The sequence below is a fragment of the Centruroides vittatus genome, unplaced genomic scaffold (genome assembly GCF_030686945.1).
Source record: "Centruroides vittatus isolate TY-2023 unplaced genomic scaffold, ASM3068694v2 contig_3060, whole genome shotgun sequence".
In the NCBI taxonomy this organism is placed as follows: domain Eukaryota; kingdom Metazoa; phylum Arthropoda; class Arachnida; order Scorpiones; family Buthidae; genus Centruroides; species Centruroides vittatus.
Window position 1 is genome coordinate 798,702 of NW_027121964.1, and position 22,606 is coordinate 821,307.

General features: G+C 30.4%; 1 protein-coding gene across 2 annotated transcripts in view; it reads left to right on the top strand.

The window, feature by feature from the left end:
• HnRNP-K (Heterogeneous nuclear ribonucleoprotein K) overlaps positions 1–22,606 on the top strand; it is a 137,215-nt gene that overhangs the window by 41,543 nt on the left and 73,066 nt on the right. The window lies entirely within an intron of this gene.

Below are 22,606 nucleotides of genomic sequence, written 5' to 3' on the forward strand. Positions count from 1 at the left end.
AAAAAAATTTTTCAAAGGGGGGGAAACCCCAAAAACACACTTAACTTCACTAGATCTTAACCATTGGATCGTTTAATTTCTCAAATGGCGTGAAGGTTTTGTGATTCCTGTTTCTTATAGTTATGATGATTTCCTTCCGACATGTAAAATATTGCTTTATTCCTAAATCTCCATCTCCATTGGTAATTGTTATCTGCTTTGACTTTTGACAAAATGTCTTGGGCAAATAGTGAGGTTTATCATCCAGCTGTAAAGCCTGCTTAATCTGTAGGTTTGTAGGTATGGAGGCAAAGGAGTTATGAACAACTCTCTAAGCAGTCATTTATTGTCATACCTATCTTCAAAGAAACTTATCTAGTTGATTTTTGTGGGTTTTGAGAAAACACTTTGCAGAAAAATGTTAATTAAATCTAGAAAGTCCAGTCTTCTTTTTCGTTTTTTGTTGCTGAATACTATCAGTCTCTTGAAATTGATTTAACAAATGTACGATAGTATTACCTGTAGATTGCATTGTGATTTTGGTTTTGTTTTAAAAAATTAAAATGCATACATACATACATTGCTTTCTCTTGAACTGTTGTCATTCTGAAGTATGATATCACATTGTCTACCAGACATTAATATGGCAAGTACAGCAATATTAAATGAAACTTTGGGTTTTACTTTTATATTGTTTAAGCAGTTTATTTTGTTGTTTCTGGTTGGAAAATTATTGAACACACAAACCTTGACAACAGTTTAGAATCACTCTAAGTGAGGCCAGTATGTTTTCAGTTGCTGTGTGCAGTATACTAGGATTTCTCGTGATAAAAAAATTAAAACAGCAAATTTTAAATTTTCCAAAAAAATAAAATGTAATTCTATATATTGTCAGTTGTATTTCAAAAGTTTATATAGTATCTAAAAAAAAAAGGGTCAACAGACAATCAAACACAAGTCTAGAGAATTGCCTACTGGCATGACAACTTGTGAATACTGTTGGTTACATTGATAAGATTTCAATATTTTGACTTTGACTGAAAGTAACGCTTTAATGGACTGGTTGATTATAACTGACCTGTTGACTGGTACAACATAGTTAAAAATAAAGTGTGCTGCAGTATTCATATTATTATTATTATTCTTATTAAAATGTGCCGTAAATTCAAAAAAAAAAAAAAAACAGATTGAGAACCATTGTATTAGGCAATAATATAGTTTTAAAAAAAAGTTGGACTATAAGGTCGTCATCACATCGCATAAGATTAAATCTATAGTCTTGATAAGAAAATGCAGAAAGAATTCAATGATGAAATTAAGCTGTTGAAAAGCTAAGTTGTTTGTATTATTTAAATTTTGATATAATATATTTGATTTAATAAATGACTTTAAATCATTTTCCAGATTGAGAGTTTGTTAATTTTATTCATATATAAAAAATGCAGTTTGGATCTTGCATTATTTTATTTTCTAAATTATAATAATGTTTAATAGGAAGGTTTATTCCAAAAAATACACTGGAATCAGAAAACATGTCAAGTTACTGATAGATTTTCTTTTTCAAGAAGTGTTGAATTACATTTTTGTGTCACTGAGCATGTAGAGGACATTGCTTTAAGAAAGGATTAAAACAATGAAAATTTTAACTGTAAAGGAGAAGACAAAATGTCTCTTGTGATTTAGAGAGAGAATTTTGTATTTGGATGCACAGAGCAACTTAAATAGATTCACATTAGGACCATAGAGTCTGGTTTGTATGTCTTCACCAGCAGTTACCATAGAAACAAAATGTTGATAACAGATGAGGCAGATGAGATGGTATGATGTTTAGTTAATTAGTTTTTAACAGAGTAATGACCGTCTTAAAGAAATCAGCTGATCATTGAAGGTGTATTCAAAAATGTCACACCAATACGAGACATTCTTTTATGTTTACTTAGTTTTGCATGTGGTGTCACCTAGTAACTATAACATCTTGCATGGAACAAAAGAAAAAGTAGAGAATTTTAACAAAATGAGAAGGAAATGTTTTAATGAAATGTTAATAGAGGAGTAAGACATATGTGATAGTATATCTCATTGGTCAAGATTTATGTTATTTGAGAGCTGAACTGCCTATAGTGTATGCACATTCCATTTTATCACAGTTGGATGATTTTGACTGACATGGCTATTATGATGGTTCTAGTGTGACTTTACCTTTACAGAAAAGATTTGCCAAGTACATTTGTTCTTCATAATAAGTTAAAGGAGATTGAAAATGTGCTTGTAAAGTTGTAGTTGCCTATCAGCATCCATCAATACAATTGAAATAGTCAGTGAAGTGTTTGCAAGAAACCCTCATAAAACATCTTGTTTCAAGGGAGCTGTAGTTACTGAAATCAACCATTTGTGATGTCATACATAAAGGCTAATGTTGTGTGCATATCTAAAATGTAGATGTTACAAATGCTAGTCTAATGATTTTCTGTCACAAGATGTTTGCAGAGGATAGACAATGAATATCCGAATAAAATTTTAGTGATGAGGCAACTTTTCATAAAATATCATAATCTGAAAATATAGGATTCAAATATGTGAATGCATTAATAACTGAGAAGAAAATATGTAATTTGAATGCTTCGTGTTATCATAATATTGAGTTATTTTTTTAATACACTTAACTCACATATACTGCATATGTGAGTTACTGCATATGGATATGTCAGAAGGTTAATATTGTTCATAGCTACATTACGTTCAGCTGATGTTTATTTTCTAAGAAGACTGTATCCTTTCTTCACAATGAAGTTATTTAGTGTAAGATGTAGTGTTTATCTCTAAGAGAGCAGATATCAGATGTTCTAGAAGTTTACAATTGTTATTGGCTGAGGCTGACCTGAAGGTCAAATACATATCCAATTAAGAAGATTAACAGGATTTGGCTTCCATAACATGCAGTGACATAAACATATATTTCTTTTAAGCTTGCTTTGTCCATCTTTTCATCAAAAAGATTTCAAAATATTTCAAAATCAGTTATAATAATTGTAAGAATATGGGTGGAAGGTATATTCTTTAGAGCTTTCATGTTTAAATCTTTTATTCTTTTCTTCAGAAATCTGTCATTCTGATTAGTGACAAATATTTTTTCAAGCAGATAAGATCAACATGATAAAATGGGATTGTAATTTAAAAAACAGAAAACTTACCATAAAGAACATCATTACAATACAGTATTTGCTTTTTGATACTGATTTTCTTTCTGTATATAAAATTAAGAATAAATTAAGACGTTAAAATTATTTATTGATTTTTCAAATTTACTTTGAGATTATAGTATAAATTTTATAATTTAAATAAACACATCCTTTCAGCTATTAATTACTGGATTTATATCCTAAACATTGTCTTCCTGAAAGATTTGGGATGTTTAAAATTATTATACAACTTACTGCTCCAAGTATTGCAGTTGATTCTGTTGAGTTCTAAATTCCGTAGATGATGATTAGATCTCTTGGAATGGCTCATAGTGCTCCAGCTACAATTGGAAGTAAAACAGTCTTCTTTTTCTGCAATTGTTCAATTTTGATTTGTGTGCTCTTATATTTAGTGATTTTTTTCTAATTGGTTTTTTTTTTCCATTCTGCTGTTACCTGCTGTCACTGTTGCCAATTTACAGGACAGTTATGCAATGTTTAAAACTTTTAGTTCACTTTTAAGGTTTTCACTTGACACTTCCTCATATTTTACTGTTGTCTTATACTGTAACTAGGATTTTTGATCCAGGAATTTGTAGAAAATTTCACGTTTTCTTGTCTCAAATCTTGGGAAGAGCAAGACTATAAAATTAAATTTATAAATCTGAGACAGAAGTGTTGGATTTATTATAATTGTAAATTTCAGTGTAAAGAGTATTATATCATAAAGGTGATTGAAATTCTATTACAAATCACTGGAACTGTTTAATGGCTACAGTTAATGTAATGTGATTTGTTATTTTGCATATTGATTTATGTTTCTTATAAATATAAAATACAGGCATATCCCAGAACATCTTCCTGGTTGACATTTTTCTGATAGCATATAGTTTAGTTTTTAATACTTAAAACTTCATATAATGTATGTATTGCTGGCTAGATGGCTGAGATAATTAAGGTCTCAGCTTGCTGTTCTGAGGATTTAGGATTGAATTTGAGCAATTCTGTAAATTTTTTTTATAGGTGGTATGTTCTAGATATGTAGAGCTGTCCTTCACCATTTGACTGCCTTATTGTGAGCTTTGCCAAACTTATGATTGACCCAGAAAAAAGCTTTTTTCTCATAGGGTGGAAACAGTCAAAAATAAAAAAGAATGCATGTGTTTCTGAATACAATGTTCTTCCATGGATGTTTACATAATAAAAGTTTTATTTTAACAGTTGACAAAATGTGAAAAAAATCTCACACTGCATTCCAAAACTGAAACCATACTTTTGACTCCAAGGTTATGCAATAATAATTTAAATCGTATACAAATGTTACTTTATAATATAAAAATCCATTTTATATTAATTAGAGATTACAGAATGAAGCAAATAAAACAAAACCGTAATGACATTCTTTCTAATTTCAGAGAATTTAATTTTAGCAAAATATCAGAAAGTAAGTGTTATGTATAAACAAAACATTGTACATTCAAAGTTAGTACTGTCATTTTAATTGTATAAAGCATTTAGTTGTCAAAATTAACTTTGTAGTGATGAAGAGAGTAAGTTTATAGCTTACTAGGATTACAGATATCACTTTTCAAGCGTTAACCATGAAACTTCTTTGAAATGATGTCATTATAGATAGGGGATAATTACAGGAAATTGGTCAGCTTCAAGATGCAAATTCAAATAGGTGTATGTAATAATATCAATTAAAATGTGGCTTTAACATACAGGAAATGAATAAGAAAGAACTAAAGGTGAGATATGTGTTTATGTATAATTGGTGGTTTCAAAAAATCTCGCTGGCAGATTAATGTGTGTAGCACACAAAGGCCTTTATGTGTGTTCTAAAGATATTATTTGTGATGTTAAACAAAGGAAAAGCTGTTTGATGGATTTGTAATTATTATTTAAAATCAGTATATAACTCACTCCATCACATAACCCACAGTCAATTTCAAATTATTTTAAAACGTTGAATGTTGAAAGTCATTTATTTTTTAATATTGAGTTGCAAATTGAAATTTAAACTTTCAAAATTTTATTATGTAATAAAAGTAAATGTAAATTATGTATACAGAGTTTTAACTTTATTATAAAAATATTAAGGTAACTCAAGAATGATGATGGTAAGACGAATTTTTTATATACAGTAATGAAATTGGTTTTAGTTCAGTTAGAGAAAAATGAAATTGTTTTTGTGTTAAAATAATTTCATGAAAAAGCAACAGATGAATTTTTAAAATTAAGTATATCATATTTTTCCTACTTAGCATAAGAGAAAATTAATAGCTAACAATAATTATAAAAAAGAATAATATTGTAATTAATGTCCTGATATAAACAAGCAATTATTTATTGTGACATTGTTACAATGCCAGGCTGCAATTTTTTGTCACAATGCTTTCAATTTTATAGTGTATGCAATACTTGCCTCTGTATGCAATATTTGCCTCTGTATGCAATACTTTTCCTGTTAACAACCGTGTCAAACTGGTCATCTAACTAACTGCATTCAGAAAAAAATTTTTGAATTGAAATCGTGACTTCTGAACTAGACCAGAAGTTCATATATAGTTAATCAGGGCCTCCTGCTTCTAAGCTTTCTATATCTGGTCTTGACTTTTACCTATCTAACTTTGTTCTCAAGATTAAGGAAAGACAAACAGATAGACACAAGTGGGAATTCATAGGTCTACAATTTTTGAAAATTGCAATTCAATAAGGGGATAGTTATTGACAATGTTTATCTCAAATTTAAATTGAAAATATAAAATTTAAAAAAAAAATTATCATTTATATTAATTTTAATACTTTTTTCTATAAGTAGCTTATTATTGTTGTTTTTTTTATTTTAGAAATTATTTCCTGTTCAGTTTGCAATTATTGTTTTTAATAAAAAGTTAACATATGAAAACAGAGAAACAGATGATAATTTTTTTAGTGAATTTATTTTTCTGTTTTCATATGTTAATTTGTTAAAAAATGAAATCGCTGATATATCTTTTTAAAACCAATATAAAAACATTATCACAAAATGTATGAGTATCTAAATCAGTGATTAATAATCTTTTCTAGCTGCTGTTGCATGTGAATTTAGTAGGTTTCTGCAGGCTGCATGCATTTTTTTTTTTTATGGAGTTGCAGGCTTAAGACCTGAATACAAACATGCTCCATAATTGCAAGGCAGTGCTGTCAGATGCAAGAAAATTAATTTGTTCGTTTGAAAAATTACAAATAGGACATAATTTCGTATATGCTATACAGTATTATTATTTAGATGGTGATCGCTGATCTAAACTAAATTTATAGGCCGTTGATAGTTTGGGGGTTGTCTTATAAGACAAATATAAGCTAAAACTATAAAACTTCGACAAAAATTAATACCTTGTCTTATCTGCCGAGATATACGGTATATTGTTCTAATTAAAACTTCTAATCTCTCAGATTTTACCAATTGTATTGAAATTTCACATTAGGAACCACTTTGCAAAAAAGTCTAGATGAATTACTTCATGTAGACAAATTGCAATACAGTAAGCATTGCAGTTCTTTTGTAGTATGATAAAACAATAGTAGACCATATAGATAATTTCAGGTTTTTTTTAATAATGCTGTGGAATATAGTGAAGTTTAAGAATTATTAAAATTTACTAAAAGTACAAATTAAAATTGATATTTTTTGGTTTTTAAAAGTTTACTTATGCATACGTTTTTATGAAATTTTGCCTCAATACTAATCAGTTTAATATTCTTAGAAATAAATTTGAATTAGTAAAAGCAATATTTTATAAATTTTAAAATATTGCAATATAATAAATTAGTGTTTATGTATATTGAAGTAAAAGATTTAGCTAAAATTTCTTCTAATTTTCTGATTATTTTTAAAGAAAATATTTTATTGTTGTAATGTTACTTGTACTATTAATATTATCATATGCTGATAGTGATTATTTTAATACAATTAGATAAATTCAATTTGTAGTAAAAATAATTTTCACAATTATTATAGCACTATATAAAAGAAAAATCTTGCATGCTTACATAAAAGAGAGTTTAAAACAGTCATGAGCATACCTCATCCACAAGGTGCTAATTTATAGCCTCCAAGGCTTTGGCAACATAACTTTATTTTCCTGTTTTCTGTTTTGTGCCATTATGCAATCATAATTAAGCTGATATTTGTGACAAAGAACATTCAAAATAAACTTGACCAGTAAAAAGATGACAGTAAACTATTTATTACCACAAAATATGTAATCAACATGGTGATAATTTAAATATGAAACTAACAACTGGATTTGTTATTGGACTTCTTAAGGCTAACATATTATGAGTTTGTATATCAATAGCATATATTGTTTTAGTGTCTAGAGAACTGGCAGTTATGGATTATGTTAGTACTCAGCAGGTTTAAAATCTGCAACTCAGATGCACATAGCCTGCTGAAAGTCTACAAAGTTTACTTGTTATCTACATCTAGAAAAGGTTGTTCATTGTAGGTCATGAATTTATGGAAAGACTTTGTATGTTTATGACCAAAAGAAAAGTTTATTATTAATATATCTAATTGTCATTTTCTTTACTAGTTTAAGAAAATCAAAAAAGGTATTAAACTTAAATTTTTGTCACTCACTCAGATTTTGAAATTGAACATTTTTAGCTTCAAAAATTCAAAAGATATTTTAAAATTAGACCTTACAAATAGATAAAGATATTTGAGTTAAAAGAATGGGTTAAAAAATTTTCATAAAATATTTTGAGAGTATTTGAGGCTACAATGTATCAACTTAAATTTTGAATAAAATTAAAATGATAGTTTTTGCAGTTTAAGACAAAAATTTAAATGAGTTAAAATGTTATAGAATTGTTAAAAAGTTTATCAATATTACATCTAATTTCCATGATTTGTTTAAAAATAATCTTAGCAACATAATCCTTCAAAATTTTAGTTATGGAAGGAATTCTGAGATTTATATAATGACGATATTGCACTTGTATATTTCTTGTTCTTTCTTTTTGCTCTAAATCTATTTATTGTAAAGAATTATTTTCATATTTAATGTAATTGTATATAAATACAGCTAAAAAAATAATTTATATAAATACAATTAATAATTTTTTTTATAACTTTCTCTCAGTATTAAAACTGACGAACGAAAGCTGGAACTATGCTTAACATGAAAATCTGAACACCATCCTTGCATTTCCAGCAAACACATTTATTAAAAACAAACATTTTCAACATATCTCATAATCCTGTCAGGTTCCCAATCTAGCTTCCAATTTGATAACATTTGACATTGGAATGTTACTCGATAAGTGATGTTATATGACTTTTTAAGATATAAAATGTCCTATATTCTTGTTCATTCATAGTTCAAAATGTTGTATTACATATAGATATAAGAGAAATTATGATAAGTAAAATATAATATTAAATAATTATAAAACAAATAGAAGTATACATTTCTACATGTTGTCTGTCTTATGATAAAATGCACTTACGTGGATTACCATATAAAGATTGCCATTCAGCAGATATTCAACCTTTATGATTTATGTATCCCTCCTTTAACATGGCCTGAAATATTTCAAATGTTTGTAGCTTGTGTTCAGTGAACGTGTGATGGTAATTTGGCCTTGTTAAGATTTGCAGATTTGTGTTTTTAATAAATGTGTTTGATGGTAATGTAAAGATTGTGTTGAAATTTTCATGTTAAAACTTTAACACAAAATAAAAAAAAGGGAGAGTACTTTCAACAATATATTACTGTCTTTCTCATGGAATTTGCCGGGAGGAAGTTAGTAATACTGTTGAAAATGCTGGTGTTTTTTATTTTCTGTTAATTCACTTGCAATTTGAAAAACTTGTAAACCTATAAATTCCATTGTCATTCATCTGTTTGTCTGTTCTTTAATTTTGAGAATAGTTTTAGATGAAAGTCAAGACCAGATATGAAAAGGTTAGGGATAGGAGGCCCTGATTAAATATGTATGAACTTCTGGTCTAGATCAGAAGTCACATGATTTCAATTCAAAAATTTTCCCTTGAATGAAGTTATATAGGTGACTGGCACGACTCTGTTGTTATCAGGAAAGTATGATGTAAAGGGACAAGACATTACTAATTTGAAGTGGAGATCACATAATTTAAATTAAATAAAATAAAAATATGATTAAAAATTGCAGCCTGGCATTTTGACAATATTACAATAGTCTTTGCTTGTTAAAAAAGTTTTACTACTGAAAGGTAACTATAAATTATTTTAATTGTGAAATTGGCTATTAAGTATACTTTCAATTTTAATAACATTAATACTATTACAATTACATTTATTTTACATATTCATATTTAAATATCTTTTTGATGAGCTCTAATGAAATATTATTTTAATTGAACTTTGGCAAGTGATTTTGAGTGTTCTTTTTAGTTGTCTTGATTATCATTTTGGAAAGGTAACTTTTTTGTTTTTGATTTTCTCTTGTTTCCAGATAAATTTAAATCTGATAATAGTACTAGTACAGTAAATCATTTTATGGAGTCCCTATATAATTTCAAGTTGAATATTTGATGTCATGTTATCTATCAAACAAAAGCATCTAACTTAAAAAAAGACATTCATCTAAATAAGAACCTATTTTAAATAGCTATCTTTGTAATAAACTCATTTCTGTTACTTCTGTTAGTCTAGCTGCTTTAAAAATAAATACTCAATTTTTGTCTGTTTAAATTTACATTGTTTGGGAATGCTTTCTATACCTCTCTGAACTGGCTTCCAGCAATAGTTTTCCTTTTATGTAAAATATTAGCAGATGCCCAGAATACCCAGTGCTTGCTACCAGGCTAAAATAATTGATTTTTAAAAACCTGCTTTCTTTTAATATGGTGTTTGTATTATTTTTTACCTTGGCAATGCAGAGTATCTGTGATGGTAAAATTTCATAAAAATGGACCAAAAAAAGGAAATTCATAGAGTTCTCTTTGAGGAAAAAATTAACGAACAGTAGTACAGTACATCTTACGAAAAGTACAAAATAGCAAATCCACTAACAGAAATAATGAATTGATTTGAAAACTACATATGATTTTTTTTAATTGGTGACTATATATTAATATATTGAATAATTGTTTTTATGGTGTCAATGAATTTTGTTGTTGGTTTTTTATCCTCTCCATAAAATAAAATTTGTTTTATTTGCATATCTTTACACATAATTGTTCTATTGTTTTTCACAGAAATAATTTCAAAGGTTAAAAATTTCTCTCAAATGATTATGAAAGTAATTCTTAATCAGAGCAATCTGTAACAAAGCAATTTAAAGTGACATATTTTAAGAGGCAATAATTATATTTCAAAGAAACATTGAAAGTATTTAAAAAATGTTATAGATATTATTTCGCCTCCCTTGATATCTCTTTCTAGTATCAAATTGTTTCATAATTTATTAGTATTATAGTTGTTATCTAGCCCAATGACATACAGATTGGTTGGCTTTTAGTAAGATATATGACTATTTTGAAAGTATTTGAGAAATAATATCATTAATTTTTGTGGTGGTGAAGGGATCCAATTAAATGGTAACATCAGTTATCCAGTTGCACATCATTATTTTAATCTTGTATTCTTAATTATTAAATTGTTTTATTAATTTACCATTTATTAATTTAAGGTTATAAATTTTTATTTCAAAAATGGAAATAATTAAATATGAAGTTAAAACGAATTGTGGTGTTTCAAGTGGCAAATTGGTATGTAGGCAGTAAAGTCACAGATTTGCTTGTTAAAATAAACTTTTTGGTCATTTGAAAGAAATTTGTGGGTTTTCTTGAATTTCTCTTTAAAATACAGGATGTCCACCATAAACCTGACACATTTGAAACTGTTGTAAAAAAATCTACCGCTCAGGAAGGATATAAAGTATTTTACGATGAAAAACTCAAAAAGTTTTATTTAAAAAATCGGTGAACCTCTACATGAGTTCCTTTTGTTGCACATAGAACATCGAGTCTATACTTCATTTCCTCCCAGGTTCTTTCAAGCATCTCAGGCGTGACGGCAGCAACAGCATCTTGAATGCGCACATGAAGATGTTGAAGGTCACAAATTTTGACACCTGTATTGGTCCTAAGCACCCAATCCAACAATCGGGAAACTGTGTCGAGGAAACGTCGAACATGCAGGCTCCAGTGTGGAGGGGCACCGTTCTGCTGGAAAATTAAATCTGGCTGCAAATGCATGATCTGCGGTACAACAAATTGTTCCAGCATATCTAGATACGTAATGCCAGTCACTGTTTTTTCAACAAAGAAAAAGGGACTGATGATTGAATTCCGCATCAGTCCACACCACACATTTAATTTCGGGCTATCATGGATGTGCTGTACGATGTAGTGAGGGTTTTATGGTCCCCAAATTCAAGCATTGTGTGTATTCACTTTCCCAGATAAGTGAAATGTGGCTTTGTTGGAGAAAATAATGCATGATAAGAAGGTTGCGTCTTGATCAATGCACCTTAGCATGTCAATAGCAAATGACTGCCTCTTTATGCCATTGTCAGGTTTAATTTTGTGCAGTAACTGCAGTTTGTACGCATGCAAATGAAGTCTGTGGTGCAATACCTTATGAACAGTCGACCTTGGCATCTGCAGTTCTCATGCCGCTTGTCATATGGACTTCCTTGGACTTCTTTGAAACATTTCTCTCACAGTTTCCACACTTTCATTGGGCACCTCTGGATTGCCACTGCTGTGTGATTTTAACACTGTTCTCTTCATCAAGAAGTGTTGTTTCCATAACTTGAGTGTGTTCCTTGAGGGTAGCTCCTTGCCAAACACGCAACGAAAGTTCCGTTGCACTTGAATCACGGAATTTGTTTCAACGTACCACCACACAGCTTGCGCCCGCTTTTGTGAAGAAGCCATTTTGCGATTGACTACTGCCACACCACCTACAGTCACTTTGGCAGGTTTTCAAAATTACCTATACAACTTCCACGGTTTCTCCACCTAATGGAATGCACGACATCTGATTACTACCTTGCACTTCGATATGGCAGTCAAAACAGATATGTCAGGATCATGGTGGACACCCTGTACAATTGAACGAGTTTGTAGGTAAATGTATAAATAAAAAGAACAATAAATTTCCTGTGAAAAGTTGAGAGAAAAGAAGACAAAATTCAACATCATCACAAATCTAAACACAAATGTTTACAAAGGTCTCACACAGATATAATTGTGCTACAAACAAAATTTCTCTTTTATTTATTGTTGAGCTATGTTGGAAGAAAAAAAGATGCTACATTTAACGTTAACAAACTGATTTAATGTCCAGAGAGAAAGAGAAACATTTTTCTTTCTCTTTCTCTAGAGAAGATGAAAGTACAACAGAACAAAAAAGGGAGTAGTCAAAACTGCACATGATACTTTTGACAACTGTTATAAAATAAAGCACTAAATGTACATAGTGACATACTGTGGGAAGAGACTGAGGCGCATTTACCTCAACACCTCCCACTTGCCGAGAAGTCTGATTGTAATAAACATAGTCACAAATAGCAAACAAAAGTAATTACAGAATTGGATTTATGATTTCAAAATGTTAACATGATTATTAATGAAAGTTTCTTTTGATAATGGTTTTGTCAAGAAATCTGCAAATTGCTGTTTAGTATCAATGTGAATTAGCTCTATCAATTTGTCCATGAGAGTAATGAAACTTAATATCGATGTGCTTAGTATATCAATAAAATACTGGGTTTTTTGCCACTGCATTGTCATTTAAGCATTGTCAGTCCATGTTGTTTGAAACCTGAAATTTTGAGAATTCCTCAAACCCAAACAATTGCTTTGGCATGGTCATGAATTGCTATATATTCTGTCAGTCATTGAAGTTGTTACTACAGTTTGTTTGTGACTAACCCAAACAATAGGACCTCCATTGAGCATAAGCACCACACCACTTGTTGACTTAAGAGTATTCATACAGGCATCATAATTGGAGAAAATGCAATTAGTTTATTTTGATTGTGGCAGTCTGCACAAAACTTGATGCCAGTACAAATAGGGCCACTAAGATAATGCAACATGCACTTTGCTACATTCAAGTGAATTGCAATAGGAACTTCTAGAAATTGATTCAGCTTGTTGACAATATATGCTATGTCCAGTCTTGTGCTCACAGCAACATACATGAGGCTTACAATAATTTGTCTATACAAGATATTTGTATTTGATCTGATTACTTGTTGTGTCTACAATTTTCTTAAGCACTGTGTATGGATCAGTCGGTATTGCGACTACATTGCAATTTATCATTTCAAAATGCTGGAGAACTTTTTGCAGATAAGTTGACTGATGATGTGAATTGTTTTCCTCACTCAGTTGTGTTCAATCTGTAATCTGAGATAAAAATCAGCCAATGACTGTAATTTGAAACATTGACTTTAGCATGTTAAGCAATTCTGAGACATGTTCAATTGATTTGGCACAGATCAGACCATCATCAATGTATAGCGCAAGTATGACATCACAGCTTTGCTTTGAAAAAACACAAGTGTCATAATTCGTCGGTTTCAGTTCAACGTTTAAGAGAAATGCACTGAACTTTTACGCCACTGTCATGGCACCTGTTTTAATTCATACAAATTTTTAAGTTTGCAGACACGCCCTGTGTTGTCATTGAAAACTTCTGGTTGATTCATGTATATTTCTTCATTTAATTCACCATGAAGAAATGAAACTGTGTCTTAACATGAAACTGGATTAGTTCTAAATCATTCACCGCTGTCAATGAGAGAATAATATGAATAGATTCAAAGTGTGCCACTGGCAATAAGGTGTCTGTAATCCAAGCAAGGTATTTGAGAACAACTTTTTACAACAAGTCTTGCTTTGTAGCATTCAATAATGTCATCAGGTTTTGTTTTTATGTGCAGAACCCGCCTATTCTTAATTGGTTTTCAATTGATAAAGGTAATGTGCACTTCACACTAACACTTAACTGTATAACATAATAACACTTGCATGTTGTGACATTACCAATGGTGACTTTAAATCATAAAAGAGTTCATAAGCACTTTTGATAGCATACAGCTACCATCGTCAGGTTAATATTGAATAGAGTGGTTATTAAATTCTGAGCTTTCAACTTATGAAATTATATGAAGCATGTGGATGGAATACCAATATGAATTTGAAATAGAATAAGAATTCTAAAAATTTTTTGAAACAGCAATAAGAGTGATGTAATATCCCAAAAATATGCATAGAGAGAGATAATGATGTTCTACAGATGTAGATTAGATTGCTTGAATAAAGTTGTCCATATTTGTGGGATTTCAAGAGTTGTTGTGTTGCACGATTTAAAGCCGATATGCAGAGGTTCTCCCAAATAAATAAATCTTTCCAATTGTTGCACCATTTGAGTAACTTTGTTTGGGCCCAGAGTGGCTGATAATCTTGCTCAAGCACTTTTTTTTGACAATTTCATTGACAGTCTACTGTTTCTGATGATCTAGGATGTGAGAAATTAACATTCTGGCCATGGTGCCTATGTAGCTGATCTCTTCTCCTGACAGATCATGTTTTAGTGGAATTTGACAGTCTTAGATTTTTCATTCAATTTAAAAATATCTCTGTCGTTGCATAATAGTTTTCTTAGCATTGGTTGTGTGGTTAACAGTAAAATAAAACCATTTGTTCTAAAAAGATGTACTAATTTTTAGACGGGGCCTAAAAATGGTATTGGAGGATGTGCTATTTTTAGATCCTCTTTGTTACTAAGAAAAGACTGTGGAAATAGCTTAATTTTAACACGATTTTAGAGAAAATGGAAGTTAGATTGGGAATATCCAGCTTTTTGCATAGCTCTGCTAATGAGTTGCAATTCTTCCACTAGCACTTGGTTGGAAGGGAGAAGGTAAGCCCTCCTCTTGAGGGAAATTATGACAGAGTTCATGTAGTTTAAACAGGCTTCCACTGACTGTTGACCATTCCTTTACATTCAATCCCACCTCACATAAACTACCTCTTCATTACCAATCATTATTTTGTAATTGTTACTTTCAGTTGGTGCAAAGTTTATGAACCAACTCTGATTTATGCACACGTGTTCACTAGCATTTGAGTTTGCATACCACACACTGTCATTATCAATTATGTCTACATCTGCACATAATGCATTAAAAGTGATTGATGGTCCTTGAGAGTCCATTATAGATACATTTGCCCTTGCACCTGAATTGTCAGACTTAAATTTATAGCAGTCACATTTCATGTGACAATATTTATCACAGTAATTACAATTGCCATTAACTTTTTTATTTTGCTTTGCTAGATTACTATTTTTCCTGTTAGATTTGCTGGTTTCAATTGAACATTGTTGATTTGCTGTCGTTGTGTACTAGAGCCATGCCACCATTTTTGACTGAAGGTTTGGCCATTGTCTTGGTGAGTGCTTGCAGTGTTAGGTTTTTCCAGTGTCCAGTCCTCTTTTACCACATAGTCCTGAGCTGACAACAAATGTTTGGTTGTTGGAGATAAACTGTATAATACCTTAGTTACAATTGTTACATCTTGTGACAGAGATCGGAGTTGACCTGCCATTTGTTCTACTTTTGCCACATGTTTGGCAACACTGTATTTCAGATCCATTTTATATTCGTAAAATTTTTGCAGCAACAAATGAACACTTACTTTGTTCTTTTGTTTGTATATTGTCAATAGTCTTTTCCACATTTCTGCTGAGGTCTTGAGGGACATAACATTATGTACTTGATTCGTTTTTAAAGCATTTACTATAATCATTTGTACTTTCTTGTCCTCTTTGTCCCACTTCATTAGCGAAGTTAATTTGGGACATAGACTAGACTCATCAACATACTCAAGGAGATCATTGGCATAGACTGCATTTGAAATTTCCATACTGGAAAGTCAGTCATTGAACTTCAAAACTGTGATTTTGTCCATTGTGCTGATTTTCCAGTGTTACTTTGCACAGCATAGCTTTGCGCCACACACATTACACAATTTTTACAAAACTTTGGTACTATCAAAAAACTACCAAAAAATGAAAAAAACCTTTTAAACTTCTGTGCAGTTACTCATAAACTGGGCCCATAACCTGTTGAGCTATGATGGAAGAAGAAAAGGAGCTATGTTTAATGTTAACAAACTGATTTAATGTCCAAAAAGAAAAACGTCTCTCTCACTCCATGAAAGTACAAAATATACAATGGAACAAAAAAAGCGTGGTCAAAACTGTGTGTGACACTTTTGACGACCATTATAAAAAAGGTGCTAAATGTACTGGTACATAGCGACATATTGTGGGAAGAGACTGAGGTGCATTCACCTCAACATAAGATTTTATATAAAAATTTTATTTGTAAAGAAATTCCTATTGTTCAAAGTAAATTGTAAATCTTGTTTTGTCTTCTAATGAAGCCAGATTTGAAAAATTAAATTTATGAAGTTTTGTTTACTACTACAAATTAGCAAATCAGTACTTTAAAAAAAGTTAATTGAGTGGTAAGACAGATTTTATTGATAAATATAGCTTAATATATTTTATAATGAGTAGAAAGTGTAAATATATCTATGAATTCATTGTTTTTATCCAATTTCATAGGCATGCTTTTAATTGTTGTTTCAAATTTAAAATGATTAAATTAGAAAAACTGCTTAGTTGAAAAAACAAATGCTTTTAATACTGAAATGTTTTCAGCTCTTTAGGGGCCATTATCATCAGATCACACTGTACAGGATAGAATACAAATTGGAACAATTTTTGAATCAAAATTCAAAAAAGTTCATGCACAATGCTTTTTTTACATTTTCTAGCTGAAATTAATGTAACTAAATACAATATAATGAAATAAAATATGCATTAGTGTTTTAACCGCAATTTTTTTTTCACTTTTTTAATTGCTTTTGTAATATCAATGATGTTGAGTTGAGGAAGCCAGTTGGAAGAAAGAAATGTGTGTCTTTACGTTGACATTAGATGCTTAGAAATAACATATGTATATTTATTCTAATACTTAAATGGGAAGAATGCACCTTCATTCTTTAATGATAATAGGTTTATCTTTGAACACCTTAACATTCTGGTCACAAGCCCACTTAGTAAGAGAAGTTCAACAAAAGGCATGACCCATATATTGTTGAATGCTTATGTTTATGTATTCTGAGTTTGATAGACCTTGTGATGGTTCCTATGCAATAGTATATGTTAGTGTAAATACCTGATTTTGCTAATTTGCTGCTTATTATTGTAGTAGGCTCACCATTGTTGAGTTTTTCTTACAGCTAGTTTACAGTTTAAGGGCTAATACAAGGCTGCTAATGCTGTACAATTGATTTTCCCATAACTGCTGCTAAGTTACAATATTTTTCACCACAGCATAAAAAAAAATCCTATGTGATGTTTTTTGTAAAATGCTTTTACCATATTATTATGTTAACTAGGAACCCAGTTGACCTTGTAGTTTGATTGATTTGATCAGTTTCCTCTGCCTCACTTTTAAACATTGAAGATAGGATAATCACCTTGTGTACTAGACTTCTAAACACAGCCAATTTGTGAGAAATAATATCCTTGGAATCCCAATGGAAGTAGAAGTTGACTGCAGTGGGTTAGTGGTAAACTTTTGTGAGCAAGCCATTATCCCTTTTAAAGATAGTATTTATTGAGGAAGTTGATCTGATGGAAGCTGCTATTAGATAGCACCAGGGATAATCAGCTGCAGTGTTGTTGTTGATTATCTCTACAAATTCTTGTACTTCGTACTGATTTTTTCATCTTATTAATATATCTAATTATGAGTTTTATATCCTTGTTGCATGCTTTAATACTTGGGTCCTCTACTCATTTTACAATAATTTCCACAATATTACCAGAGGCAGGTAACCTGCATAATTAAATTATACTTCCTGGAGATTAACAAAAAAATAATAATTGAATACAGAGCAAGAAAATCAACTTTTCAATGACTAACAGTAAACAAAATATTTTTTTACACAAATGAAAGATAAACAATTTGCTTTATGTGTTGAGATGTGTCCTTATTTAAAGAATATAACATAAGAGAAACTTTAATACAGAACATTTAAATTATTTCTTTGACTTAATGATGATGATGCTCATATAAAAGTAAATTTTGTTACTACTAAAAAGATAGCTAAATTTAGAAAATAATAAAAACAAACCATGTTTAGATGATGAATTTGCCAGTGTTTGTTGAAGCAAGTGTAGTTATATTTTCAAAAGAACAAAATAAATTTAAAGCATTATCTTATCTCAAAGGACGATTATACAATGGATTAAAATCATTATTAAAAATTTGAAATATCAGTTTACCCACAAACACATGTAATAATGGAAATTTTTTTCACATACTAGTTTTTTTTTTTTTACCAAATTGACTTATCTGAACTTCCATCATATCCTCATGCTACATGCTGTTCATGTGTAAAAATTTCAGGTTTTCAAAAAACCATTGCAGAAAATTACCACCTTATACATGTGATATCATGTACAATTTTTCTTTATCATCAGACAATCTCATATATAAGGCAGTGATTTTTCCTCTCTGATTTCTTCAAAAATGATATCATGGAGGGGTCTCGAATTATCAGAAAATGAAAAATTAAGGAAAAAAACCGATAATTAAAATTTTTTAAGTCAACAAAACACCATTTGGACAAAAATATGTGAAACAGACGATAAACAAGATGCTGCCGTCAAGTGCTGACATCTGTTGTCGATAAATTTTATAAAAATCGATTGTTAACAGGGTAACGATCAATCAGTACTCTGGCCTTTTTGCTTAACAATTAGGGTAACGATAGATCAGTACCCCGGCCGGGAAAAGGTTAAACAAAATCAAACACTTCATGTTAAAGTCGTTTGATCGGACATGTGCATTCGGTGCGGGTAGATGACGATTAAAGGTCCATGTCGATGAAGGCCTGCCAGGCGATGGACAAATTGAGCCCCTCTTTATAATTTATGCAGGTGGTGGCGTGGCTAGATTTGTAAATGGAGATAGCCTCCAACCACCCTAGGTGTTCAGGGTGAGGCAAGGTGGTGATGAGCCTCGCTTGGTTGAGGGCCACCTCAATGTCAGGATCGGCCGCGTAAATTGCAAGAGCCGTAGAGTTTCTCCCATGTAGAATATCTGCATTGTGCTCACATATTCTGATTCCCAATGATCGTTTGGTTGAACCGATATAAACAAGGTTCCTGTCACACCTGTGATTCTTAAGAGGTATAGAGTAAATGCCCAGATGTCTGTTGGGATCAGGGCAATCCTTTCCGTTACGGAGGATGTCCAAGATGGTAGGACATCTTCTGTACATGATCTTAATACGCTGTTGGCAATCCCCTTATATAATGAAGCCATGTACGGATTATACTTGATGGGGATCCGTGTCTCATCTTCAGGTGGATTGTCATGACATGAGCGGATGGCGGATCTAGCCGTGCCACCACCTGCATAAATTATAAAGAGAAGCTCAATTTGTCCGTCTCCTGGCAGGCCCTTGTCAACACAGACCTTTAATTGTCATCTATCCACACCGAATGTGCATGTCTGATCAAACGACTTTAACGTGAAGTGTTCGATTTTGTTTAAAAATAATCATTCTACTTCTAGATTTGCGTTCCATCGCTTTTATCGTCTGAAGAAGAACTTCCAAAGTTTGAAAACATTAACATCGTATTTTTTTGTTTTTTCCAATACCGGTAATTGGTTCATGTACGTGTGGTTTACATCCCCGGTGTTCCATGAATATCGAAGCTTAACTATTTATTATTCTACATATGTTTAAAAAGTACAAAAAAATTAAATTATATCCTTGTCCAATATACTGAGAATGTTTTTGTCCTCAGTTTGTTTACATTGTTGCTTGTGGAAATTTTATCCTTTGTTTATAAGAAAGTTAATTTCTGTTGCTTATTGTATCCTTCAAAAATGTAATTCAAAAAACATTTTCAGATATTTTTAACATAAATATTATAATAAAATAAAAAATAAAAACAAAATTTTTGTCATATTGGTAGGAAAATCAGTTTTTATACTGGCAATGAATGTGTTAGTGTGAAATGAAATTTCATTTTTTGGAGTTTTGCTTTATAGTAGATACTGATCTTGCTTGCTTTGAATGTGTTAAATTTGAATCATTTACAGCTTGCTTGTGTAAATAGAGGGACTACTGTAATTGATTTCTTGAAAACTCTGTAAATGGAGCCATGGAAAGATGTTTAAAATAAGGAATCATTTTATATCCCAAATACAGAACAGTAAAATCCCGTAAACTTGACTCTCGATTAACTTGATGTTTCATAAAACTTGTAGTGTCATCCAAAAAAAAAAAAAGGGAATACATTGTAATCTAATTTTATCTGTATAACTTAACACTATGATCAAATAAGTTATTACTCTTCATTGGTGACACTTGATAATAGCATCAGTTCTACATGTTAACAAAGATAACTAGTTTTCCAAGATGTCACTGCAAAACACCATGGTGTGAATGTCACTAATTTAAAAGGTAACCACTGAATAGCCAATATTTTTTAATTAAAATTTAATGACATAGAAATAGTCACTATTTGTACATAGTTAATATGAACTTGCGCATATAATACCTTTATGAAAATTTTGCCATTTAGACCAGCATTATTGCTGTCATAAAACTCATCATTTTCAAGAACTTGTCACCGTCTCAGTTCACATTAAGTTGAGTTTGCGAGACTCTACTGTATTTTATTCTTAGTGGGGTAGAAAAGTTTGTTTTTTTTAAAATATACATTTATATAAGAGGTTGTAATAACAAAAAAAACTTTTTAATGTAACTATTTTTTTTTTGTAAAGTTGATTATCAACTGCAGTAAAGTGAACAAATCCACCACCAAAAACATCACAACACACATAACTTAATGTTCATTTTGAAGATAGTAAATTAATAAAACAGTTTAATTATTAAGACAAGTGATCCAAATAATGACATACAACTGGCTAAAATCAGCTGTGGTGTCGTCATTTAATCAGTATCCCTTTTACCAGTATCTCATACCTGTAATTTACTTTATCACATTCAATATAAAATTTAATGACATGAATGTTTTGAAAATATTTAAAAATCTTGTTATTAGTGAGGTTGAGGCCAAAGTTTTAAACGTGAAAACATTGTACGTCGGACATTCGGCGCCACTTTCCTGTAAGCCTAGAAGTTTGACAATGGTATTTGGAATGCCAATCATGATTCCACTGATTTTCCAAATGCCATTGTCAAACTTCTAGGCTTACAGGAAAGCGGCGCCGAACGTCTGACGTACACGTTTTCGCGTTTAAAACTTCGGCCTCAACCTCACTATTATTTCTCTCCTGCTTTCACTGTTTCTTTGAAATATAATTATTTCCTATTAAATTATATCACTTTAAATTGCTCTGCTAAGAATTACTTTCATAATCATTTTTTTTACCTCTGCAAATATTTATGAAAAATACAATAATAAAACAAGTCTGTGCAAGTTACATAAATAAAAAAAAAAATTTATTAAGAGACAGTCAAAAGAAAAACAATGAACTCCATTGACACTACATGAAAACAATTGTTCAATGTATATAATCATCAACTAACGAAGTAATATGTAATTTTCAAAACTTCAATATTTCTATTGACTTGCTATTTTGTATGTTTCTTAAGATATACCAGTGTTTTTTTCTTTGGTATTTTTTCAATAAAAACAAATGTCTTTCTGAATTTCTTTTTCTGCCTATTTTTTATGAAATTAACAGAGATGCCTGACGTTGCCCATGAAAAGTAAGAAAAACAAACATTAAAATTAAATCCATGTAAAACCATATTAAAAGTTTGATTATTTTAGCCCAGGCAGCACCAGGTACTGTATATCTGCTAGTTTAGAATAAATATAAGAACATATGATATACCATGGGATTTCTTTTCGAATGATCTTGGTGATCAAACTAGAACATTTATCATTGATTTCATTTTTTTTGAAATTTAAAACAAAGTTTTTGTAAACAATGTTGGCTTTATATGTTGGTTTATAGTTATTTAATGCATATGTTAAACATTAAAAAAATGATATTAAGAAAAAAATTGAATTTTAAATTAATAGAAAATTAATTAATTAATAATTTTTGAATATAAACAGAGTACCTAGTGGAATCCAAATGATTGATTATAACTTATATAGGTATGGAGAGTTAAACTTTGATGCCTCAGAACTCATATTTTAAATCTTTTTTTGAGATGTTTAGATTGTTTTTGACGACATGTTGAACTTGAAAGAGGACATCAAATATTTCATTTTCCAGTAGGAAATATGTTTCTACTGAAATATTTTCAGTGTAAGTAGAGCCAATATAGCTTTATTATTTAGATACAAGCAAGAATTTGGTTTCTTAATCAACTAAGG